Source organism: Equus asinus, chromosome 21 (assembly GCF_041296235.1).
Source record: "Equus asinus isolate D_3611 breed Donkey chromosome 21, EquAss-T2T_v2, whole genome shotgun sequence".
Classification (NCBI taxonomy): Eukaryota; Metazoa; Chordata; class Mammalia; order Perissodactyla; family Equidae; genus Equus; species Equus asinus.
Genome location: NC_091810.1, coordinates 65,240,790 through 65,248,628, shown reverse-complemented (window position 1 = coordinate 65,248,628; position 7,839 = coordinate 65,240,790). Strand labels below are relative to the sequence as shown.

The 7,839-nt window shown below is 40.0% G+C and overlaps 1 long non-coding RNA gene across 1 annotated transcript; it reads right to left on the bottom strand.

The window, feature by feature from the left end:
* Nucleotides 1-969: 969 nt before the first annotated feature.
* On the bottom strand, nucleotides 970-6,613 carry LOC139041402 (uncharacterized). The gene is made up of 3 exons (XR_011496478.1): nucleotides 6,455-6,613; nucleotides 2,353-2,687; nucleotides 970-1,132 (listed from the first exon to the last, which is right to left on the bottom strand). It is a non-coding gene; the product is annotated as an uncharacterized lncRNA (long non-coding RNA).
* Between the last annotated feature and the right edge of the window lie 1,226 nt (nucleotides 6,614-7,839).

Sequence of the window (7,839 nt, the reverse complement as noted above, 5' to 3'; positions counted from 1 at the left end):
TGACTCACTCTAGTCCACAGCCACATCCAAGAAACATAAGTGTCCTAGATGACAAATGAGCAGTCATAGCTTGGGCCAGAGCAAATTGCAGATCTACCTGCATTAGAATAATGGGCCATCAAGTGCTCTGTTAAGGCAGTATAGTAGCATAGTTAAGAGTTCAGTCTCCAAATTTAGACTTCCAGGATTTGAATCCTCATTATATCACCTACTGATGATGTCTTTCGCAAGTTACCTGGTCCCTTGAATATGTCTCTCAAATGGACGTATTAACAGTATCTCCCTTGCAGAATGGTCGTGACAGTAAAATGAGAAAATCCTTGCAAAGTGCTAGGCAGAGAGTAGGTGCTCAATATTTGTTAGCTCTGCGTATTACATCTCGGACATGGCTATTATCCTATGATCTACAGCTTGGCTTACAAAACACCCCCAAGCAGTGCTCCAACATATTCCAATACAGGAAAAAGATGATGAAGAAATGTCTATAAAAAATGAAACAAGAGCTGTTGGTCCAGCCAATGTTAATATGTGTTCCTTGAAACCAGTTTATCCATCTCTTCTCCTTCAAAGCTGAACTCAACTTGACTCAACCTAATAAAGCTCCAATCCCCCAAATCAGAGAATTAATTCCTCCTTTCTCTAAGTTCCCAAAACACATTGTGTTTACCCTTCTTGCGGCACTTAGTACTTTCTGCTTATACTGTGGTTAATTGCATGACTCTCTCACCAGCTAATTTAGGAAATTCTTGAGGACTCATCTCTGATTCCAAATAGAGCCTAATGCTTTCAACACAGCAAATAATTCTATTAATGCCTATTTAATTAACATTGAGACCAGAAAATATTTTCACGGACAATAAGACTGAACACACACACAGGTGCACACAATTGATTGTGATTCACCAACTTTTTCTCAAAAATGAAAATGTACAAATAGCTTCACTGTAAATGCAATTTTTGGAGGGAAACATACATTATTCTAATCAGTGAAAGACCCAGACCCACCCTGTCTTCAATTTTGTAGCCATAATTAACCTCACAGAAAAGATAAGGAAGGACAAGAGACCAATAGTTCTGCACATAGAATTGTATTATTGAGAGGAAATTTCTGTAGAGGAAATTTCTTTGTTGCCTGTTAAAAAAAAGACAGTTGAAACACAGAGTTACTGACAAATTTCCTTGCAATTGCATATATATATATATGTTTTAAAACTTCTTTCTCACGAAGGTCGTTGTCATAAACCTGAGTATATGGGCCTAAGCCTAGGACCTCCTCACACAAATAACTTCTGTGCAGAGATAATTTTTAATTAAATTGCATTTAAGTGCCCATTAAAGTTTACCATCAAAACCCTGAGCATCTCAAGCGATACCTATAAATTCTGAGGCTATTTAAAACAAGAAATTTAGGTCAGGTGCTTGGAAAATATTTCAAATTCTCTCTCACACTCACACTCACACACGTTATATTTTGAGTGCACAGAATGATCTGAAATGTACCAGCAATCACCACCAAAATAGCCCTTTCTCCTGCTATGTGAGAGGAATTTAGACTATTTTTTTTTCTTTGAGTCAGTGTTTGGGTCCAGAAAGGCTTTTCTTTTTAGTCTCAAGAAGCACAATAATCAATTCCTTTAAGAGAGAAAAATGTGTTTTTCCCAAATATGTTGCACAGAAAAGATAAGGTGACTTCTCCCTAGGGAGATGGGAAGAACAAACAGTGTTGTCAACACAGGAAGGCTGCTGCAGAGGTGGACACATCCCCTCTGCCACCTTGATTAGAGAAAGCCAGGAAGTGAGGGATGTTTACTTGGGAGCTACCATGAGAACCATGCCGCAGCCCCAGCCCAAGGAGGGAGGGGGAGAAACAGCCAAATCTGGGAAAGCCTGTGATTCCGACATGGCATTCTTCTCTCATCCTCCACAGCATGAGCTGTTGCTGACCCTGAGACTGCAAAGCCAAGGAATAAGCCATCAGGCCTGCCTCCCCCAAGACAGAACTGGGAAGTGGGCCGGAGGAACCTGACAAGGATTTAGGACAGGAAGAAAAACTATAAAACTCTTAATTCAGATTGTCTCTAGGGAAAAAGGAGTTTGAGTGGATAATCTGTGTGACAGACTGGTGCTGTGTCAATTTAGCTAAGCAGGAAGTATGTTTATCAGGATTTTTTTCCTCTGCATAATTCCAAGTTAGCATGGGCTACAAGAAACATATATGGTGGGATTTGGAAGTTAAGAATAACCATATTCTTCTAAAGGTCTTTTGAAGGCTCTGAAGGTCAGTACATGCACAAGCACAGGCCACCAGCCACTGCTGCAGCTCACGCAAGTGATTGCTGCTCTTGGACTCACCTCGTGGACACAGCCAGAAGCCAGGCGCACAGCTCCTTCAGCTCCCAGGCAGACTGCCTCCCTCAGGTTCCCAGCTCCCAAGTCAGGTGCATGCTTAGCAATATGATGAAGCATGCTAATTTCTCCTGCAGGTCACTTGCATCAGTGATGTTGGAGGCTTCAAAACAGACGCTGATGGGGCTTCCAGTTTGTCCTTGCAGGTTCCAGCCCACAGTCTTGGATTTGTCTGCTGTTTTTCTCTCCCATTTCACGTCTTTCCTTCTTGACTGCCTGCTCTGCTGACTTCGAACTCCAATCCCAGAGTTAGAAATGACAGCCATACATAACTCCTGTGACTAAAAAAGGTCAAATCTCCATAAACAATAGTTTGTTCTATATCATTCCTAGTGGTTCTGTTTCTCTGGTCGAATCTTGCCTGATACTATCTAAATTCCAGAAAAGAATCTGCCTATCTTCTTGGTGCTGGAGTTGACCTAGTTATTCACAAGATGATTTGATATAGCCAAGATGAAGCTCTTGAGATTTCTAATAAAATTGTCATGAAAATATAATTGTAGAATTGAAGAATGGGACAGGAGCAGATGGCAATAAACACCCATTCTAAAGCAATGAGAATGACAGTTGGAAACCTGGAGGATTCTGAATTTGATAATGTTTCAAGGAATGTATGTTCATTTTATATGTATAGACACATATATTTATATACACATATACGACGATGTATGTATATATATAGAAAGGTAGACAAACAACATGTTACCTAGCAGACATCTTTATGGGACTCCTTTCTGTAAACAAGTATGAATTGATAGGCTGCCAAAAAAATACTGAAATACGAATCTTTAATCTAGTCTGGTTCAGAGAAAATAACATTGCTCTCTGTAGCTTTGAGAAATAAAAATGATTGTTTATAGCTTTTTATATATTATTTCTTTATACTCCATTTTATTTCCAAAAGCATTCGAGGTAACTTGTAAAATATGTACACTAAAATAAAATAAGTGGATGATGTAAGTGGAGCAATGGAAAAATATAGCTGGAAATATAAAACAAAGCAGGTATAAAGAAAACTCATAAAAATGTACAAATTCAAAAGAATGCATACAATCAATTCCTGTGCAGTTGAATCAAATATGCATCAGCGGTGTGACGTGGGGACCTGAAAAACTAATGCAGTATTAGATTAAATTAATCAATATTTAGTATCCTGTATGTGGAAACTGATAATTTAATTTTATTCTACACTAATCAGGTCTTTCTCATAATATTTATTCAATTTATGGTTCCAGGTTCTAAAAGATTTAGACAATCAAGAACATATTTAGTCAAGACTAACAAAATAGTGAAAAGACTTGAAATAATGCCTTGGGAAGAATGACTGAATGATCTGAGATGGTTTAAGCTAAAAGAAGGAAGATTACGTGAGACCGAATAACTGTTTTCAATATAAAGGACTCCGAAGAAAATAGAGCAAATTTGAAATGTGTTACCTGGGGATAAATATAAAGTCAAAGAGCTAAAGGTAGAGGAAATAAATGTAAGCTGAAGGTAATATTCACATCCACACGGACATAAACATGAAATCAAATACTCTGAGTGGTTTTGAGCAGAGGTCTTCAAGCAGGTAAGACTCCTCCTTGCTGGAATGTCACAGAGAAGAGGCAAACACTGGGTGTGTGACTGGAAAAAGATGATGTCAATGGTTGTTTCCTGTCTCGATCCATATTATAAACACCATCCCAGGACTGGTAGTACATGCTTTTTCCAAAAATCACAAGCCAAGTCCTTGTAGTTTAAGAAACAGAACATAGCCCTAAAATGTGAATACTTGTGTGCTTTGTTCATTTCCCTGGGGAACTGGCAAGAGACAAATAGCCATACCTGAGACACACCGACATCACATTACATTAGTCAGTGACACCTCCCTAGTCCTCCTTGGTTGCTTCTCAGACATTTCATAATCTTTCCAATGGATGCTCTCCCTCCCTTGATTATAAGCCAGAGATTACATGAATCAGTTCCAGCCCACAGGCAGATATATTTAACCCTACATAGAATTTAAAGTTTTAAAATTGGTTTTCAACATTTAAAAATAACGAAAATTCACAAAAAATTCCAGATTGATAACTACTGTTAAAAAATAGAAAGATCTGGGACTAATGAGCCCACTTTCCTGCATGGCGTTATCATCACTGAAGGTGAATTTTGCCTTCCCTCTTTAGACAAAGCCTGGATCTCCAGTTTGCCACCACTCCTTAATGTCTCATTCATTTATGTTAGCGATCTGGCCTTGGCTGAATTTGGAATCTCTGCCATATATTTTGAGCACGTTGAGTGGTAGACTTTTTTTTTTTTTGACTGGGAAATTTTTAGTGAATGTTTGTTTATACGCTCAAGAGTGTCTTAGCTGGGTTTCCTAGAGAATAGAGCCTGAGGCAAGGATGAAGTGCTGATGCTTTTATTTGGGAGATGCAAACCTAAGGTGAACCTAGGGCAACAAGAGTACAGAAAGAGGAAAGTGAGACAGGAAACATGACGAAGCAATTGCTGGGAGATGTGTGATGTCCTGGGCACAGTACTCCACTTAGCAAGCGCAAATACTCAGCTGGGTGGGAAGTCTCAGAACAGTTTGTATCAGAAACTGTGTTACCATGGACAGGAGGAAGAGAGGGATTGGCTTTCTCCCATCTGCTGGTTCCCATTGGTCCAAGTTTGTCCCATGGGAAGTTAACCTCTCAGTGCTTCAGACTTCTGGCCCTTTGATGGCCGCTATGATGCCAGCTTCATGACCTAAAGTGCATTTTTTTTTTTTTTTTACCTTATTCTAAAAACGGGAAGAGGCAGAAATTCCAGGTATGTGACTGGTAGGACTAGCTATACCGTAGCAGCCAAGGGTAGTGCAAGCAGGTGCTTGGCCCCAGGTGGTGGAATTGCCAGGGACTGGTCTGAATGGAACCAGTCAGCCACTGAGGAAAAACAAGGCAATGAGAGTCCAAGGTAGGGGTCAACTACCTGCAGCCCGCAGGCCCAATCTGGCCCGCCACCTGTTTTTCTACAGCCTATGAGCTAAAAATGTTTTTTACATTTTTAAATGGTTGAAAAAAATTGAAGGAAGAATAATATTTCATGACATGTGGATTATATGAAATTCAAATATCATTATCCATAAATAAAGTTTTATTGGAACACAGCCAAGCTCATTCATCCACGTATTGTCTATGCCTGCTCTCATGCAACAGAGTTGAGTAATTGCAACAGAGACTGCATAGTGTGCAAAGCAGAAAATATTTACTATCAGGCTCTTTACAGAAAAGGTTTGTCAATCTCTGGTCTAAGGAAGCCCATTCAGTGTATCTGAATCAGGAGGCAGAATGAAACATTCTCAGCAAAATGCAACTGGGCTATAATTGCTCAAAAATTATGTTAAAAGCCACTGCGATTTACACAAACCTACTTATGCCCTCATAATCGTGAATGGAATTGCACTCTTACGCGCAATCCGAAGAGCCTTCCATAGTTAATGTTCCATGATCTGTTTACGGAATCACCTACAAAAAGACAAAATAACTTTAATGGTTTTAACCCCAATAGCAATATAGTAACGCTATTCCCAGAAGAAAATCATCTCAGAGCATTATCTTTATATACAACAAGGCAAGAAAGAGAGACAATGTTATTTGTTTATTAAGTTTCTAATTCAAGTCACATGTTTTGAATTTAAAAATCCTACTTGGAAAAAAAAGAACGTGCACACCCAGGGAAACCAGAGGCCTGAGCACGTCCTTCTGTGGGCACTAGCAGGCACACTGTTTCCTGTGGTTATCACTGAGATGAGCTAAAGGTCCAGAGTGTGCCAGCTCTGTGCCAGCTGAAACGATATACGGCCAAGCTAATAATAGGCCCAATTTTGCTGACAGCTAGAACAAAGAAGCAGTCACTTTGACTGGCTATATTAAGAACTCTGTACAAAGAAAGATTTTGAGCATTTAGAGTATATCTTTTATTTGGGGATTAACTAAGTTCTGTTTGTTTGTTCACTCAAAAAACATCCGCTAAGAGCCTGTTATGTACTAGGTGTAGGTGAGATGCTGAGGGTACTTACAGAAATAGGACACATTTCCTGCCTTGGTGCTCGGGATAGCATCAACCAACACTCCAGCCCCGATTGTCTGGATGCTGTAAACTATGCATTCCCTCCCAGAATAGCCCTCTCTGGAGAGCTGGGCTCCCAGTGGAACAGCATCTAACTATTCTTGGCTCCACTTCCCAAGGCAAGCCTGACCTTTCATGGCAGCTGGAGAGCATGAGCTTCTGGAGTTGTGCAAGCCTCTCCCAGTGTACGTGTCCCCGAGCCAAGCATGGGCAGGGCCTGCTTTTTTCAAGAGAGGGTTCCGCCCAGGCTCCCAGAGCCCCAGATGCCTCGTCTGCACTATACAGCGATGGAGGCAGCCAGTCTGCCTCTGCGCAGCTGACTTACTTCGGGAGAACTAAGCGTTTTCTTGATGGGTCTAAAAGTGGATTTTCCTTGGGAGTCTTAGAGGACCTTGGGATATGAAGCTGGAGCTTGATTTATTTCTGTGATTTACGAGCAGGTTCTTCCTGTCTGATAGGGTTGACTAGGCATGGGGAGTCTAGGTCTCTCTGAAACACTTACTCGATGACAGTCTGTATATATGATGAAATATTCTCAGTAGTGATTCCTAAAGAACAGTATTTTTTAAAGTCATTCTATAGGAGACAACATGGTGTAGCAGAACACACATAAACGCTTTTTGATTACTTTCCACTGTTTTGGACGATTAAACGTGAATCTTTAATTTACGCAACTCTGCTCCAAAGGTGCAGGAAAGCTGTACTTCTGGGTAAACTAGAATAAGAATTGTGTCCTTTGAATATGTTTCAAAATACAGAAGATTTTATCCTATTATTTAAGAATTTTTAAAACATACAGTCATGACATTCTAGAAAAGACAAAACTATGGGGACGAAAAAAGGATCAGTGGTTGCCAGGGGTTAGGAAGGAGAAAGGGAGGAAGAAGCAGAGCACAGAGGATTTTTAAGGTCGTGAAAAAAAATCTGCGTGATATATAATGGTGGATAGATGTCATTATACACTTGTCCAAGCCCACAGACTGCACAACAGCAAGAGCAAATCCTTGTGCAAACTATGGATTTTGGGTGACAATGATGTGTCAATGTAGGTTCATCAATTATAACAAATGTACCAGTCTGGTGAGGGATGTGGGGGAGGCTGTGTATGTGTGGGGGCAGGGCTATAGGGGAAATCTCTGTACCTTCCTTTCTATTTGCAGTGAAATTAAAACTCCTCTGAAAAAAAAGTCTTTGAAAAGAATGATGGTAAGGGAGAACACTTGATGATATTGAATTGAAGAGACACAAAAAGATGTTCCCACACAGAAGCAAAAAAAAAAAATCTTTCTGCAAAACAAAGTCTTTCCTTCAATTGTGCATTGGTACCTTACGTGT